The sequence below is a fragment of the Miscanthus floridulus genome, chromosome 10 (genome assembly GCF_019320115.1).
Source record: "Miscanthus floridulus cultivar M001 chromosome 10, ASM1932011v1, whole genome shotgun sequence".
Taxonomy (NCBI): Eukaryota; Viridiplantae; Streptophyta; class Magnoliopsida; order Poales; family Poaceae; genus Miscanthus; species Miscanthus floridulus.
Genome location: NC_089589.1, coordinates 93260098 through 93279223, shown reverse-complemented (window position 1 = coordinate 93279223; position 19126 = coordinate 93260098). Strand labels below are relative to the sequence as shown.

The 19126-nt window shown below is 44.6% G+C and overlaps 1 pseudogene; it reads left to right on the top strand.

Annotated features, from left to right (window-relative positions):
* The first annotated feature begins 1713 nt into the window (after positions 1-1713).
* LOC136489045 (pentatricopeptide repeat-containing protein At5g50390, chloroplastic-like) lies at positions 1714-18996 on the top strand (annotated as a pseudogene).
* The last annotated feature ends 130 nt before the right edge of the window (positions 18997-19126 follow it).

Below are 19126 nucleotides of genomic sequence, written 5' to 3'. Positions count from 1 at the left end.
GGACTTCAGAACCCAAGGCAGCTGCAAGTATCACGACAGCATAGTTGGTAGGGATCTGATCTTGGTTGAAATCTTTGATATCTTCTTTGGGGTGCATGTAACCCTCACCCACGGTCAACCTTTTTGCCCTACCAAATGGGATCATGAGGTGGACGCGCATGGGTTCCCGGATGGCGTCGACGGGGTGCCTTGGGCGATCCTCGATCATCGGTAGTGGCTGCCCTTGTGTCTGCCCTTGTGGAACTTGAGGCACGGCCACGCCAGCCTGGCGAAGCATCTGTGACCTCATCGACACCATATCTGGGTCATTGCTCGTGAAGGATTCTTTTATGGACCGGCTGATTATTTTAGCCACGCCTTGATCATAGCCCTTCTGAAAGATGCCCTCCTTGTACCTCTACCTTGACCGGTATGTGGCAGTGTCGGATTGCCATGACTCCACTGAGTTCCAGCTCATCTTCGACGACATGCCACGGGACGTGGCCACGGTGCTCGAGGGGTTCCTAGCGCCAGGGTCAGCAAGTCCTGGCCCCTGCGAACCTCGAAGCTATCCTTAGATTTAGCGGCCTTGATGACAGCCCTCTCCACCTCCTCGAACTTGGGCTCATTGAACTTGCTCGTGCCCTCCTTGAGCTTCTTTGGCTTGCAGGCATAGATGAAGTCCTTAGCCCTCAAGTCTACACCGTCGTACGGATCAGGAAGCCCGGCGGCAGCTCTAGCCCTTTCTTCCTCCCGCCACTGGGGCCTCTTACCAGCAAACCCAGTCATGCCCAAGTGGTGGGGTGCAGGTTCTTCTTCGCGAGTGCGCTGAACTTGACGCTCTTTGCCTTTGCTTCTTCTGTTGTTCTTTGTTTGCAGAACTCTTCCCAGCGATGTTCCTTCACCATAGTGTATTTGACACAGGGGTGACTTGCCTAGCTTCAGGTAGTACCTGGTCAGCATGGACTTGAAGTTTTCTAAAGGCTCTTCCTGCCATGTGCATGACCCACTCCCTGCACTTGTCAAGATCAGCGTCCTCGGGATAATGGAAGCTCCTCGTCACCTCACCCTAGATATGTGTCTTGTAGTCGACCGGTGTAACACCCCGGTGTTATGCCAGCATTTAGGCACTGTAAATAATGCCATATCATGCATCATCAAGCATCCTAATCATACATGCCCAATCATGAAAATAATAACTGAAACACTGCTTCGAAACATACGAAACATGTTTGTGAAGCCTGAATGTTACCTACACTTGTTTAGAGTTGTTTTGCCCTGATTATGCTTGCTAGGTTTATATAGAACTTGTTGGTTATGATTGTGAATCATCTAGAATTGTTTAGCAAAATTTTTGGAGCAAGGTTGTATTTTAAATTATTGCCAAATTTTGCTTTTAAAAATAATTCTCCAAAATTAGGGTTTTGAGTAAAATTGACTTTAATTTTAGCATTCAAAATCTATCAAGAATTTGGCTTTGGTCATAAATCAAAGTTGTAGATATTGAAAAATGGAACAAATTTCATTTTTACACCAATTTGTGAAAATGCTTTTAAATGGCTCAAAAATGGGAATTTAATTCTGTTTATTTGAGAAATAAAAAGAAATTTTTTTTCATTTCGCTTAACAGGCCGCCACTCAGCTTCCCGGCCCACGGCCGAAGCCGGCCTGGCCCGCGTCCCCGACTGCCACGTGTTTTCGCCCTGGCCAGTAGCGCTTCGCCAGCCTAGGCCCATGCCACGGGCCGCTCCCGCGTGCAGCCGCGCCCGCCCTTCCCCGCCTGCCCGGTCGCCACGCGGCGCCTGTACACCGACGGTGAGGGGTGGTGCCTGCTCCGACCAGCCGCGCCCCGCCTTCAAAGCGGTCCAAGCGCGCGCACGCCACCCCACTCCACCACTTCACTTCGCCTGCCTCCCTGCCTCTCGCTCCGCAGCAGCTAGCAGCGCCCGAGCTGCCAAGCTCACCGACGTGCTCGCCGGCGTCGAGCTCCCGCACCACCGCACCATCCCCCGATTTGCGCCGCCAGCAGTTCCGCCTCGTCGACCTCCATCGTTTGCGCTCGCCAGCGACTGCCGTCTTCAAGGTGAGGGTCGAACCTGGCGCCTCCTTCCTCTCCAGCGAGCATGCCGCCGTGGCCGCGCGAACCCCCACGCCATCGGGCCACCTCCGTTCTGCCAGTCGGTGCGGCTCCGCGTGTTGAGCACGCTGGCACCCCCCCGCGCCACAGAAGGGCTCGCCGCCGGTGAGCATCGGCCGGCGCAGCACCTCCCCTGCCCCTGGGTCGCTGACCCGCAGGGCCCAGCCGTAGTGGCTGGCGAAGGCCACGGGTGGCTGGCCAGTGGGCCGGTTGACCCACTGGGTCCCACCTGTCTGTCTCTCTATCACGGGTTTTGGGTGAATAACCGGGTGGATCTAGCAGATTTGAGCATGAGGTTTAAAGGATTTCAAAAATGATTTCAGAATTCTATTTAAATGCTTTGGAAAATGTTTGTGTACTCCTTTTGGCTCCAAATCTATTGGAATAAATTTTGCTAGGTTCCTTATCACCAGATCTACTTGAGAAAATTATTGCATGTCATTTTTTGAGATACTTTTCTGTAGAACTTTATTTAATCATGGATATTGCTGATAACTTGAAAAATGTGTAGAAAAACCTATAGGCTTCAAAAAATATGATTCCAAGTTTGTTAATCTTCTTATGTAATGTACTTCCTAGAAAAATATGTGTCATGCATGTACTATAGAAAAATTATGAGGTGTAGTTCAAGTGCCTTTAATGGCTGATTTTTATTATTTTAGCTAGAGAGCAAACTTTGTATAAACATGCATGTGATAATTTTGTACAGTGATTGTATGCTATGAAGATCATAGGAAAAATGCTAACTCTGTTGTTTGACACTTTTCACAGTACAAAGTATTTTCATGTTCATAATCATGCCATAGCTTGTTATTTTTGTGTAGGCTAATCCCACTTATTCAAATACCATGAAAATCTGTTGGTAGACTACTTAGGGTAGTACTGTGCTATGGTAATTTTCTAAGATTTTTCTAAGCAATAAAAATAGATGTTGCTATTCAAACCTATATTAATTACGGTTTAATCAAGTGTTGCTTTATGTGTGATTAAGAAATTAGTGAAGCTTTGGTGTATCTTTGAAGCATTTAATAAGATGTGTTGATTTAGCATATTAGTAGTAGAAGAGAATGCAGTAGATGACATGTGCTTGTAGTATATGTTCTTGGATGATGTTGACTACCTTGCATTCAAACATATCCATTGTATTCATCTCATTCGATGCACCGATTGCATAAGCGCTTACGCACATTGCATCATACAGGATTGCAAACCGAGAACCCAGTCGTCATACCCAAGGAGCCCGAGGAGCAGCTCGAGGTGCAGCCGTAGGAAGTGCCCGAAGCCGACGAGGAGGACGTTGAGGAACTTCCGGAGTGCCCCGATCACCACCCAAGCTCCTTCGAGAGAGGCAAGCCCCGGAGCATTTTCTCCCAGTTTGCAATTTTTAATTAAATACTTTACTTTAATTGATGCATTACGTTCAGGAGTTGTTTGCAACCGTTGCTGCATTACCTTGTTTAACTTTGTTATACTATATCCTTGTTACCCTGGTATCCGTAGTCGAGTCAATGCTTAGCTGGCTTAGACCGGTAGAAGTCGGGTGATTTCCTATCACCTGTGAGCTATAGGTGGTTACCTAGATCTGCTTGGATGACTATGAAGTCATGGTATAACTAAGTGTTAAATGAAGTTGAGACCGGACGGAGACTTGTAGAGTTTTGGACTGTAGTGCTTTCCGTCTGTGTCGATTAAGGACCGACCGTTGTTGGGCCTCGAGTCATGTTGAACGCATGCCTTACATTTAGCTGGCCGGATAAAGTACCTTTCGACCGCGAAGCTGGGAGATTATTCGGGCCGAGTAGATTGCCCGCAGCGCACTGTGCCGGACCAGGTGTGGTAGGACACGGGGGTGAGATGATAAGACCAAAGTGCAGTTGGTCGGCCCCTGGGTACATGTGGTTCCTGGCAAACTCAAGATTCCTGGATAGTTGACTCGGTGATCAATATCTCACTTTAGCAGGTGAGTGAGGTTTGTGTAAGGAATAAATCACCAGCTGGTTAGGAATCGATTCGAATCGCCATCGCTCTTGGATAGTGAGCACTTGACTTGAGTTACTTCATCGTAGTAATGTTGATGGAACACTTGGACAGTTATAATGAATATGACATTATGGAAGTTGTTTAATGATTATTGGTTATCATTATCTGCTTAATCACATGTTTGCTCTAGTATAGGTGCAAATCTAATCGACAGGTTAATAACAATTTACTTGACAATAATGCTTTTGAAAAGGGTCTTGAAATGCTAAAAATGCTTCTTTTTACAAATGAGTCAGCTACCCTACTATAAAGCCCTTCATAATCCTTGGTGTCACTTATTTTCGGTTATATCGGGTAAGTCTAGCTGAGTACCTTCTCGTACTCAGGGTTTTATTCCCACTTGTTGCAGATGGACAGATGTATTACAGCTACTGTATCAACTGCCTTTATCCTGCGATGGGTGATGCTTAGGACCATGGGCTTGGTCATTCATTACGTCTCGTCTGATGCTTTTGTTGGAGATGATCATTCGCTGACACTATATTTGAACTCCGTGTGAGTGTGTGTGGTTTGAACAAATGGCTTCCGCTACTTTTATTCGAACTTGTTTTGTAATAACTAGGTTTAAACTCTGATGTATCTGAGATGCAAACTTTTATGTAATATGTGATGGTGACCGCTAAACTTATTACGATCTTGGCTGGAATGGAAGTTGGTTTGAAATCCTTCGTGATTTCATGGACTACCGGGTTATACGGGCTTAAGTTTGCTAAATCGTCTGCTCTACCGGATGATTTTCTTACTTAATTTCGTATAATTGGTCGGTTCTGTTACAACCAGGACATTGTTCTAGTCCTCCCAAGTGATCTCCACCTTGTCCTTGACTATACATGCCACCTGGTTGCTGAACTTGGCAAGGACCGTGGGTGGCGACAACGGGTTTCCCTCTGGTCCCACCTTATGGATCACATGGACTTCGCCGTGGATTTCCCTCCGGTGCCTCCCATGTTCCCCCCTTCTCAGCTTTTTCCTCTGACCCCTAGACTTGCCTGAAGTGGTTGGAGATGGAGCGGGGGGTTCTTTGTCCCTGACTTGTTCCTCCTCGAAATTCAATTCTCGAGGCACCACCAGCATCTGTTCAGGGTTTGGAGACCGTGCACTTTCAACTTCATCGTTCCTCGGTTGGTAGGTCGGATCATCTTCGTCTTCTGTACGACGTTTCTTTGTTGGCCTCGGGGTCACGGACACATGGCTCTCGAGGCTAGTTGATGATGATGCACTAGGGGTAGGGTCACGCCATTCGCTTATCGGTTCCTCCACCATTGGAAAGCTACAATGAATACATATTTCAGTTGTATAGACACAGTTATAGAGTAGTAAAGTAGAGTAGTACTAGAGTAGTAAAGTAGTAGTAGTTGGCTCAGATTTGCCCCATTGTCATCACACCGCTTTTAAACTGGTTGCTTGTATCTGGTATACAAGCCATCCTAGTTTAGCGAGGGCACTCGATCATCATCGCCGCTGCCTCAGCATAAAAGGGTTCACATCATTACATATGCCACTGCCTTAGCTTAGAAGTGTGAAAAGAATCATCATTGCAAATACCAAACAAAAGCCATCAAGATAGTTTCAAAATTCGGCCCCAAAGCGCTAAGTCCTTCGGCCATCAAGATAGAGTCACTGCCTCAGCTCTTGTTTTAAAAGTTCATCATTGCATATATATGCCACATAGATGGAGTCAAAATCAAATAGTAGAGTGTAGTAGCAGATAGAGTATAGTAGTAGTAGTAGGGTGTAGTAGTAGAGTATAGTAGCAGCTAGTAGTAGCAGCCAGCAGTATAGAAAATAGTAGTAGTAGCAGATAGTAGAGTAGTAGAGCCCACAATAGGAGACACCAAACAAAGCATGTGTGCCTCGGAGAAGAACATCCATAGTTGGCAGGCTCAGATTTGTCCCATTGTCATCACAGCGCTTTTAAACTGGTTGCTTGTATCTGGTATACAAGCCATCCTAGTTTAGCGGGGGCACTCGATCATCATCGCTGCTGCCTCAGCATAAAAGGGTTCACATCATTGCATATGCCACTGCCTTAGCTTAGAAGTGTGAAAAGAATCATCATTGCAAATACCAAACAAAAGCCATCAAGATAGTTTCAAAATTCGGCCCTAAAGCGCTAAGTCCTTCGGCCATCAAGATAGAGTCACTGCCTCAGCTCTTGTTTTAAAAGTTCATCATTGCATATATATGCCACATAGATGGAGTCAAAATCAAATAGTAGAGTGTAGTAGCAGATAGAGTATAGTAGTAGCAGTAGGGTGTAGTAGTAGAGTATAGTAGCAGCTAGTAGTAGCAGCCAGCAGTATAGAAAATAGTAGTAGTAGCAGATAGTAGAGTAGTAGAGCCCACAATAGGAGACACCAAACAAAGCATGTGTGCCTCGGAGAAGAACATCCATAGTTGGCAGGCTCAGATTTGTCCCATTGTCATCACATCGCTTTTAAACTGGTTGCTTGTATCTGGTATACAAGCCATCCTAGTTTAGCGGGGGCACTCGATCATCATCGCTGCTGCCTCAGCATAAAAGGGTTCACATCATTGCATATGCCACTGCCTTAGCTTAGAAGTGTGAAAAGAATCATCATTGCAAATACCAAACAAAAGCCATCAAGATAGTTTCAAAATTCGGCCCTAAAGCGCTAAGTCCTTCGGCCATCAAGAGTCAGAGTCACTGCCTCAGCTCTTGTTTTAAAAGTTCATCATTGCATATATATGCCACATAGATGGAGTCAAAATCAAATAGTAGAGTGTAGTAGCAGATAGAGTATAGTAGTAGCAGTAGGGTGTGTAGTAGTATAGTAGCAGCTAGTAGTAGCAGCCAGCAGTATAGAAAATAGTAGTAGTAGCAGATAGTAGAGTAGTAGAGCCCACAATAGGAGACACCAAACAAAGCATGTGTGCCTCGGAGAAGAACATCCATAGTTGGCAGGCTCAGATTTGTCCCATTGTCATCACATCGCTTTTAAACTGGTTGCTTGTATCTGGTATACAAGCCATCCTAGTTTAGCGGGGGCACTCGATCATCATCGCTGCTGCCTCAGCATAAAAGGGTTCACATCATTGCATATGCCACTGCCTTAGCTTAGAAGTGTGAAAAGAATCATCATTGCAAATACCAAACAAAAGCCATCAAGATAGTTTCAAAATTCGGCCCTAAAGCGCTAAGTCCTTCGGCCATCAAGATAGAGTCACTGCCTCAGCTCTTGTTTTAAAAGTTCATCATTGCATATATATGCCACATAGATGGAGTCAAAATCAAATAGTAGAGTGTAGTAGCAGATAGAGTATAGTAGCAGTAGGGTGTAGTAGTAGAGTATAGTAGCAGCTAGTAGTAGCAGCCAGCAGTATAGAAAATAGTAGTAGTAGCAGATAGTAGAGTAGTAGAGCCCACAATAGGAGACACCAAACAAAGCATATGTGCCACAAAAAATCAAAATAGGACATGGGAGTACAGTAGCAGTAGAGTGTAGTACAGCAGTAGTAGCAGCAAGTATCCTCCTAGATTCAGAGATAACAGTAGTACAAATCATAGGCAGTGGAAAAAGCCAACCCCTTCTCTTCCCTTCCTGCTGTCTGAAAGTGAGCACCCACTCAAGAGTAGTACAAATTAAAAGGAGCAGATCCAGCAAAGGACATATAGGCAGTGGCATCATATATATCTAGTGCTCAGTTAACAAGAATCGCATCATAGGCAGCATTTAGTATTTTTTCTTCCAAATTCATCTCAACATGTGCCATCATAGGTAGTGGCATCAAGTGCTCAATAAACAGAATTGCATCATAGGCAACAATAGTTGGCATTGCTCAGGAAAACTAAAATAAGAGAAGAACATCCATAGTTGGCATTGCTCCATAGGAGGGATTAGGGGAGCAATTGGCACATTACCGGGCAGTCTCCTTGGGGCTCGGCTGCGGAGCTGGCGGCGCTAGGGTTAGGCCACCATAGAGGATGGCGCGGGGCCGCGGATGACTGTGGAGACGGAGAGGCGGACGGAGACGGGGACGGGAGACGGGGGAGAATAGCACACCGGCGCGGGGACGTGGACGGAGGTACACCGGCGCGGGGACGTGGACGGAGACGGGGACGGGAGACGAGGACGGACGGCGGAGGATGGGCCTAGGGTTCCGGCCCGCGTTCCTGTCGATGTCCAAAGGCACCATGGCGTGGGTGCATGTGCATGGAAGGAGGACGAGGGCACCATGGCGTGGAGGGCAGGGGCGACGATGGAGGTGCACGGCAGCGGCAATGGCGCGGCAGCATGGTGGTTTTTGGGGCCCTTCGTTGGCAGCGGCGCGGTGGTTTTTGAACCGATTTGGGGGAGGTGGCGGAGTATATATAAGCCATCATTTACTGTGGCGGGCTCCTTATAACGCCCGTCACGGTTAATATTTACCACGGCGGGCTCCTTAGAACGCCCGTCACGGTTAATATTTACCGCGGCGGGCTCCTTATAATGCCCGTCACGGTTAATATTTACCGCGGCGGGCTCCTTAGAACGCCTGTCACGGTTAATATTTTTCAATCTGAAATCTTATTTTACCCTTTTTCAATCTGGAATCTTATTTTTCCCTTAGGTAGAGCAGTATATATACTAGATAGTTAGCTATAGAGGAGTATGTATAGTAGTAGTAGTAGTATAGTTTGGAGTAGTAGTAGTAGAGTAGTAGTTGGAGGAGTAGAGTAGTAGTAGAGTCGTAGTTGGAGGAGTAGTTAGCTATAGAGGAGTATATATATATACAAGCTTGTTTCATTTGTTTGAACATAGATCACATATATGAAAAAGAAAAAAACAACACAACAAAATATATGATGCATACATATGGTTTCTGGGATACATATATCATTTTGGTGCAGGTGCTTTCACCGTCCTCTTCTCACCGTCGGGGTGGGCCCATGGCATTATCCTGGACTTGTTGAATCGGTCCTCGACGGCCTTGATCTTCTTTGGATGATCGGTAAAAAGCTCGAGCTCTGCGTAGTTGTTGTATTGTTTGGGACTCTGCACCCCATCAGCTCCCACAATCCGCTGCTTTCCGGACACAACCACATGCCTTTTTGGGTCCTCTGCATATATATAGTAGGCCACTTGCACGACATTGGTTGCTAGTACCCACGGGTCATCTTTGTAGCCGATACTTTTGAGGTCCACGGTGGTTAGCCCATAACTGTCCACTGCAACCGCATTCGGTTTGACCCACTAGCAACGGAAGACGGTTATGCATAGATTTTGGCCGTAGTCAAGTTCCCATATTTCTTTGACTTGCCCATAGTATTGCCTCCTCTGGCCTGTGGACTCTTCTTCGCCCTCGTATCGAACACCACAGTTCTATGCCAAGCTCTTCTTGTCCTTGTCTTTCGTGTGGAACCTGTAGCCCTAGACATCATACCCTTGCCACGTGGTGATTTGGCTAGATGGGCCTAACACAAGCCTCTTAACGGTCTCCGTATCTTCATCAGCAGGGCATCCTTGAGGGGGGGGGGGGGCGGGGCGCCTGAGAGAGACGGAAGGGAAGGGGGAGAGAGGTAGGATGGATGCTTGTTGTCGACCTTCGCGTGTGTACGAGCGTGTTATGCGAAAGGGTTGCTGCTGGGAGCCTCAGCTAGCTACTGCTGCCTTCTTTATATATATGGATGGAAACGAGCTGGAGAGATCTGTGAAGCCACACATCTCGTCGCTCTCTCTTCTGAGCAAGTGCAACCCAACCACCGTTATTTATTAATCCGTCTGTTCGCTGGTTGGTTTCTAGGCTGGTTGGTTTTTGATGGCTGGTGCTAATTTACTGTGAGAGAAAAACATTATTGGCTGGTTGAAACCAACAATCAAACCGGCTGAATGTGTGGTCAATTTGATGACCTCAGCAAATTCAATCCTATACTCTCTCTATACTAAAAAATAAAGTCGTTTTGGACAGCGACACAGTCTCCAAAGTATTACTTTGACTTCTTGTTTTTATAAAAATATTTATCAAAAAATAATATATGTATATTTTTATGAAAGTATTTTTCAAGACAAATCTATTTATGGCTTTCACATTTCCAAACTAAACAATTTAAAAGTTATTTATAATTTATATTCCTAAAGTTTGATTCAAGTCTTGTACAAAACGATTTTATTTTTTAGTACAGAGGGAGTACTAGTTAATCCTTTTGTTCTGTTCATCTGCTTTGGCAGCAGCAGGAGAGGCTTTTAATAGGCAGCTACTCCACCTCTACTACTCTTTCCTCCGTCCAAAATACCATGATCTGTTCCAAATCATAGGTTATTTTAGTTTTTTTAGGTACATATAGATTTTATTATACACTAGATATGTGATATATATAGATATATATTAAAAATTACGATATATCTAAAAATATCAAAACGACCTATAAAATAGAACATATAGTATAACTGAAGTCATTTTTTACAATTGAACAAAAAATAAATAAAAAGATACCAATACTTAAATGAATAATAAGTATTATTAAATGAACAACACAAATATATTTTCATAATAAGTATATTAGGATATATGGATATTGTAAATCTAGTTAAGCTGGCTGTGCGAGACTGCTATGCGCAATGTGTGTGACTGTACAAGGGTTGTTGGACAGTATGTAGACCATTGAAATTTGAATCAGACGGAAAGCTGGTGAGATCAGCAGCGGCATTGGATCTACCACTATATACAACAGCTAATTATATATGATGCTCAGTACCATACGTCCATACATAAGTGCACTGTGCAGCATGGTGGTCGGTTTGAGCTAACCTGCAGCAGCACGAATTTAATGAATGGAGCGGCCAGGCCACCACTGACATACAAAGACATATATATTGTACCTAATAACAAATAAAATAGAGCCCATAGATATTCCCCTCCGTTTTAAACATTTGTATATTTAACCATCGATTTCAAAAAATTATAGATTGGTCTTTGTATTAAATTTTTTAGATTCTACTTCCGTAAACTATTATTGTAATCTAATTTTCCACCTCGAATTTCAAAACTAGACATCACTCGAACTCTTAAAACCGATCAAATTATTACCTCTCTATCCTAATTTGGAGTGGTTTCAAAGGTAGTTTTGTCCTTTTTTAAGTTAAAATTTTGGTAAATATTTGATAAGGTTTGAAACCATATAAAATTCCTATAAGCTTTTAAAAATTAGAAAAAAATCAAGAGATATATTGAGATAAAAAATCCAAATAAAATATTTAGAGCCCATGAAAGTATCTTTAGAAACTTGAAAAATTAGGTTTAGCTCTATAAAATGGGAATATTTTCTAGAAAAAAACTAGAAATTTCTCAAAACATTTGGATAAAGTATATAAATGTTTAAAAACTTTGCATGGTAAAAATATGAGATGCAACTAGCATGAATGCAACATACATTATTAATGCTAAATGTATTTGTATTGTTTGCGTATTAGATTTTTTGTTGCAACAAGTTTTCAATATATGTATACATATCAGTTAGAATGTTTTGGAAATTTTCAATTTTTTTATGGAAAGTTTTCCATTTTTCTAGAGCTAATTCTTTTTTCAAGCATCTAGACATATTTTCATGAGCTCTAGAATATTTTATTTGGATTTGGTGCATCCCAATATCCAACCTTTTTAGAACTTTAGAAAGCTTGGAGACATGCATTTTTATGGTTTAAAAATATTTTCAAATATTTACCAAATCTTTTAACTAAAAAGGGATAAAATAGCCTTCAAAACAACTCTAAATTAGGATAGGGAGGCAATTTAAAAGGTTTTGAGAGTTCAGGGGTTAAGATGTCTAGTTTTGAAGTTCGAGGAGAAAAATCGAACTACGATGATAATTAAGGGAAGTAGATCGAGATGGATTTTCCTAAATTTTTAAGCCTAATTCACATTCTTTTTGGACCATTCAATCCTTTTAGAAGCTATAAAAAGGATATCAAATATTAATATATTTTGTTTCTAATTTTTTTTGGAACTTTTTTATACTTCGCTCGGTTTTATCATCAGACATGTGCTTTTTCTTTACTACTCCCTCTATTTTAAATTATAAGACGTTTTGGTTTTTCTAGGTATATTGTTTTTACTATGTATCTAAATGCATAGCAAGAGCTATGAATCTAGAAAAACCAAAGCGTCTTATAATTTGGAATGAAGAGAGTATTTGATAAGCAACCTTGAGGACGCCCTAGCTTGGTGTTAAATAGTGGTTTTTAATTTGTGCCAGTCTTGGACGCCCTAGCTTGGTGTTACGGATATAGGGTTTTCAATTTTGGGATTATGATTTTCTCGGTCACCCCCGAAATTACCAAATTTCACAAATTTCGATCAATGTTTTGTCAAAATAAAAATTATAGACTTCAACATGAAGTATGATTTTTCCAAAATTTTTAGATGTAAACAAAATATTACTATGATTTGTGATTATTCATCTATTGAGTTGATGATTATGCAACATAAACAATAGCCTAGAGTTATATATTTACAGTCATACACATGTATTAGCGTAATACGAAATTTTAGAATTTTCTTTTGAGCACCCTCAAAATTACCAAAACTTTGTACCTAGGTTACCAACGGGTTTATCACCTTTGTTCTCTATTGTACAAGTTCGGTATAATCTACAAATTTTAGGTCTTTTGTTCCTCGCCCCATGAGCGCACCTTTTTTAGTGTTTGGGCTTTTCTTTATAGCTAAACTAATATAAGGGTTTGTTGGAATCTTTTAATGCTAATAATTAGCAGTTAAAATTACCGCTAGTGAATCCAAACAAACCCTTAAATAGATCAACTAACTATTAGTTTGGAAGCTGCCAACTATTAGTTTAGTAGGTTCAGGGCTACTAATAGGTGTTAATAGGTGCCAACTAGGCAACCACCTATTATTAACTTATAGCAGGTGAATCTAAACGGCATTCTACTAATAATTAGGGCCTGTTTGGATCTTTAGTCCCTGGACTAAAGTTTAGTCCCTAAAGTTTAGCCCAAGATGGATGTTTGGATCCAGATGCTCAAAGGTGACTAAAAGGTGAAAAGAAGAGGAGAGAGAAAGAGAAAGAGAGTAAAAGCACTTTTAGTCCTCTTTATGACACCTTGAGGGGCAAATAGACTAATAGGACTAAGAATTAGTTCTCCCCTTTTAGCACACCTATTTGTTTCCCCAAGGGCTAACAATAGACTAAGGCCTTGTTTAGTTGGGTGAAATTTGGAAATTTGACTACTGTAGCACTTTCGTTTTTATTTAGCAATTAGTATTCAATCATGGACTAATTAGGCTCAAAACGTTCGTCTCGCGATTTCCAACCAAACTGTGCAATTAGTTTTTTTTCGTCTACATTTAATGTTCTATGCACGTATCGCAAGATTTGATGTAATGGCTACTGTAACACTTTTTGGGAAAACTTTTTGAAACTAAACAAGGCCTAAAAGTGCAGAACTAGTTGAAAAAGGCCCTGGAACCCAAACTGTCCCTTAGCGGCTATTAGCTAGCGAACTAATAGTGCTAGTGGGTCAAAACATGTCCTAGATCTCTACTTGAAATGTTTTCTAATTACTTATATGACCCTTCAACGATGTAATATATAAATTCTTCACAGAAAATGGCACGCACAATAGAATCATTGTAATTCATAACTGATTTTTTTAATAAATAATAATCCTCGATTGCAGTCGTTGCAGCGCGGTAAGGATAAAACCGTGGCTGTCAGTGCTACGTGCTTGTCACAGAACGCAACTTGCACAGTATTGACTGACAGGACGATATGATGGACCGCTGCACTGCACGGATCTTTTGCGTGCGTGATGAGATGATACCGACCCTTGCGATCCATTTATTTGTGGCCACCATCTAGCTAGGCGCATGTATTCTGTGTGCATAAAGCGTGTGTTTAGTTCCAGTAAATTGAAATTTTGGGTTACTGTAGCACTTTCGTTTTTATTTAGCAATTAGTGTTCAAATATGGACTAATTAGGCTCAAAACGTTCGTCTCGTAATTTCCCACCAAACTGTGCAATTAGTTTTTTTTCGTCTACATTTAATGCTCCATGCACGGGCCGCAAACATTCAATGTGATAGGTACTGTAGCACTTTTTGAGATTTTTGGGTGGAACTAAACACAGCCCAAGAGCAAAGCGTGTGAAAACCGCAGTAAAGACGGGTCGTATGGGGCAATCAAACGCTCTAACTTTACGTGTGAAACCGGTGGAGAAGATAAGATGTGTCCGTGTACAAAATGACTAACTAGTAAATATTTATAGTTTTGCTGCACGTTATGATCGGAGGTGGCCTAGCACTTAATGACACAGGATTTATACTGGTTCAGGCAACATGCCCTACGTCCAGTCGGGGTCGGTCGGTGACTTTATTCTTAAGACCAGGTGCTTGAAGTCTGTAGTGGGGTTACAAACAAGAAGGAGAAAGGAGGGGGTGTACAAAAGGTTCGGTTGGCTCCGATCGGAAGGGTTGCGGTCGGAACTTGGTGGTCCTGCGGTTGTAAGGTGTTGATGTCGATCTAGTTAGTCTTACCTTGGTGAAGTCGACATCTCCTCGTTGGAGGGAGCGCATCCCCTTTTATAGATGAAGGGGGTGGCTTTACAGGTGAGAGGGAGAGAGTACAGATGTTTCTAAGCCTTACTGTCTACGCTGATGAAAACTGGATAAGGGTTGACGCCCCCCAATACTGTCGATGTCGCTGTAGGATGTTAGATGTGCACGGGAGGTCGAGCTATCTTCTTTAGGAAGGATGATGCCGGTACCTGCAAATACTTCTTGATGTCTAATGGCATGTGAGGAGCCGCGCTATGTTCACCCGGTATGGCAAATCCTAGAGCCCATACTGCGATCGATGTCTAGAGACACGCGGGGGCTTTCCGTATGGGAGTTTCTAGCGGCCCCTACAATACTTTGTGTCAGGGTGGCTGCAGAGCACTGTTTCGTACAGGGTATGGTCCCTGGTACAGTGGTTTTGACTTGTGAGCCATGCCTTGCCTTTCTCCGCACGTCTTCTGGTTCCTTCCGAACGGGGAGCCCCCGGTCGGATGGCTCCAGTCGGCTCTCAGTGCGCCCGTCGGAGAAGAGCGGTGAGCAGGGTTCCCACGAGCCCCGGTCGCGGGGTCGGAGTCGCAGGGTCGGAGTAGGAAGCAGTGTTTTAGGCCTTCCGATTAGAGAAACCGCTCGGAGACGGCTGGTGCCCGAAGCGAGCACTTCGATCGAAGAGGTGGGCCGAAGAAGTTGTCGAGCGGACGCTTGTTCTTAAGGGTAGACCTTCCGGTCGACGACCGGACTACCCTTCCGGCCCACTGTGTTTTAGATTTTTGGGCCGGTCCATGAACTATATGTTGTTTTCCTGGGCCGAGCCCGGACGTGGAAGCTGGTCCTCGAGGGACCCCGGGTTTATGAACCCGACAAGATGATTATGGAGAGAAAAGAAAAGTAAAATAAGTGCGAAATTAAAAAGAAAGAAAGAAATACAAAAATTGAAGAGTGTTATAGATATTTTACCCTTTTCAACAATCAGGCAAGGCTGTTGAACCAAAAGTTTTTTTTCACCAGCAAATAAAGTTAGAGTTAGAACCATGCCGACGAGCATGGGTGGAGGATAGGTAAGGCCAACTTGGACCATGGCCGCCATTCCTAGGATCTTAGCCTTTTATGCTCTGTTCACTTGGCTGATAAGGTATGACTGAAAGTACTATTGGCTGATTTATTGTAAGAGAAAAATATTATTCGTTGGCTGAAAAAGTACGACTTATAAGCCAAATAAGCAGGACGTTAATAAACATATATAGGCCGTTTGGTTCCTTTACCACCTACCTCGTTTCTTGAGCTTATTACAAGGTTTCTCCTGGCTCGTTGGAGAGGGCCAATCTGGATTTCCTTCGTTGGCAAGGCTGGCTTTGCCGAGCTAGGGCGCTAGGCCAAGTGAGGCGGCAACACAATGAGACATCCAAACGCACTTATAGTAATTCATAGCTAATTTGATCAGTCATGCATCATTAGTGGCCCTCTTCTAATTCATTAATAGTACCCTGAAGATGTTGTTCAAGCTCCGAGCTCCGTCACTGCCTAGTGCCTACGGGAGATGGGTCGCATGCTCGAAGGGAGTACGAGTGTACGACACAGACAAGACTCATCCATTTCCATTTACATGAATGAAGGAGCAGGGACCTGTCTCATATTCCTGCATACCCATGCCTCCATGTCCATCTCTACACCATAGGAGTATGTTCCTGCGTGCATATCTGCATCAACATGCCTGTATAGCTATAGACCTTCTTCTCAATATATATATATATATATATATATATATATTATATATATATATATATATATATATAGATATATATATATATATATATATATATATATATATATATATATATATATATATATATATATATATATATATATATATATATATATATATATATATATATATATGTAGTTGGCTACAAAATAACTTATTCTGTAGACACTTTGAGTTACGATAATTACTATTTTGTAGTTGGCTACTGAATAACTTATTCTGCAGACACTTTGAGTTACGATATATATATAACTACTACCTGGGCACATGGCCCAGTCGCCGGCGACACCGCGACGCGCACGCTACTGCGTGCGTGCGTGCGTGCATGCATGGTATATATTCTGGATATATCTACGATCCTGCGCGCTGCGCATCGATGGGGTCATTCTGGACGGACGGACGGACGGACGGACGGGGCGGCGATTGCTGGCCGCTGGCCGGCTTATCTAGCTAGTCACGGCAGGCGGCAGGCATGCGGTCAAATGGTTATCCCAAGCCGCGAAGAAAGCTTGAGTACTGGACCACTCGCCGCGCCCTACGAACCGAGTATCGCATGAGCAGAGAGAAGGGAAAGGCTGTGCATGCAAAACACTGCTCCGTTCGTTTCAATTTATAAGAGACATGTTTGTTTGGCTTATAAGTCATACTTTTTCAGCCAACGAACAGTATTTTTTACAACAAATCAGCCAACAGTACTATCAACCATGGCTTATCAGCCAAACGAACAGGACAAAGATATTTTAGTTTTTCTAGATCCATTCATTTTATTATATATATATATATATATATATATATATATATATAAACATAACATATATCTAAGTGCATAACAAAAACTATATTTGAGGAGAGAGAGAGTATTAGTTAGGCTGTTTAGTTTGGGCCTTTGAGGTCAGCTCGTCCCTCATGGAGTCATCCTGGTGATTAGTGAAGGAACTCACACGTTCATGCTGTTGTAGGGAATGATCTGATAAGGGGCGAGTCGACTTCGTGTGCCAAACCAAACGCTATGTTTAGGCTCGGACACAGCAGGTTCAAATAGTTCCACACAGGACCTCCTCAAACCAAACACGTTATATATGTATGGCACTATATATTTTTTTTTAGGGGAATTTTGCTCAGAGACACCGAAGAATGGCGTTATTTGCCGTCGGACACCGCCAACTCGTTTATTGGCTCAGTACCATTATGAATCACGGTTTATTTGGCAGAAGACATCGCAGTCGTTACTTTACTCTTTTCTGTCATTTTGGAGAGAGAAAATTTTGAAAATGACGCTCGATGCCCCTGGTTGAACCAGACTGCGTCGGTCAAATGCACAAATCCCCTTTGTTAAACCCTAACCCCTTCGCACTCAGCCACAGGCGCCGCCGCATCTCTTACCGCATCCACGAAGCTCCGACGACGACCTGGCTTCCGCCGCCTCCTCCGGCACGGCTCGCAGCCCCGCGCCCAGGCCCAGGCCCCGGCCCAACCCCACCGGCCTCCCCGCCCTCTGCGCCGCTATCGAGCGGCACGCGGCGGCGGGCCGCCATGCCGAGGCGCTCGACCTGTTCCGCCTGGCCCGCGTGGGGGCTCCCTTCACGCCGCTCCCGGTGCGCACCTACCACGCGTTGCTACTCGTCGCCGCCGCGGCGGTGGCCTGGCATGTCGAGAGCTCCGGCTTCGAGCTCGACCTGTACACGCACAACCACGTCCTGCAGGCGTACCTCGAGTGCGGCATGCTCGCCGAGGCGCGCCGGGCATTCGACGGGATGCCCGACCGGAATGGCGTCACGTGGGGGATCATGATGGGCGGCCTCGTCGACCGGGGCCGCCCCCGCGCCGCGCTGGCGCTGTTCCAGGAGATGCGGGCGGAGGCGGCCGGCGGGGACACGCCACCGCTGAGGTCCCTCGTGGTGGTTCTCAGTGCGGCTACGTCCTCGGGGTCGGCGCGAGCCGGGCGGCAGCTGCACTGCTGCGTTGTCAAGGCGGGGGCGTGTGGTGACGTCGCTGACCGGTACCTGGCGTGCGCACTGCTCGACATGTACAACAAGTGCGGCTTGATTGATGAGGCGAGGCGGGTGTTTGACGGGCTGCCATGGCCATGTTGGCGGCGTTTGTGCTTCATGGCCACAGCGAGGAGGCGCTGGAGCTGTACCAAGAAATGTGCAGGAGTCATGTCGCCACGGACCAGTTCACATTCTCGACCATGCTAGGGGTGTTCTCTAGGTTGGGGCTGCTGGAGCATGCGAAGCAGGCGCACGCTGGCTTGATCCAGAGAGGATTGCCACTGGACATTGTTGGGAACACGGCGCTTGTGGACTTGTATTGCAAATGGGGAAGGATGGAGGACGCGAGGAATGTCTTTGAGAGGATGCCTAGGAGGAACTTGATCTCATGGAACGCTCTGATTGCTGGATATGGCTACCATGGCATGGGGGATAAGGCGATCGAGATGTTCGAGAGGCTGATAGCTGAGGGTGTTGCGCCAAACCATGCCCGGGGATGGCTGGAGGAGGAAGACGACCGGCGGGTGAGACGGGGAACGACCGAGGATAGCTGGAGGAGGAAGACGACCGGCGGGTGAGACGGGGAACGGATGGGGATGGCGGCTGGAGGAGGAAGACGGTCGCACGGGTCGCACGACTTGGTTCAACCAAACCATATAGGCAGTGCGCTAGCGAGCCAGGGGCAACTTAGTCCATTCGGTGCATATT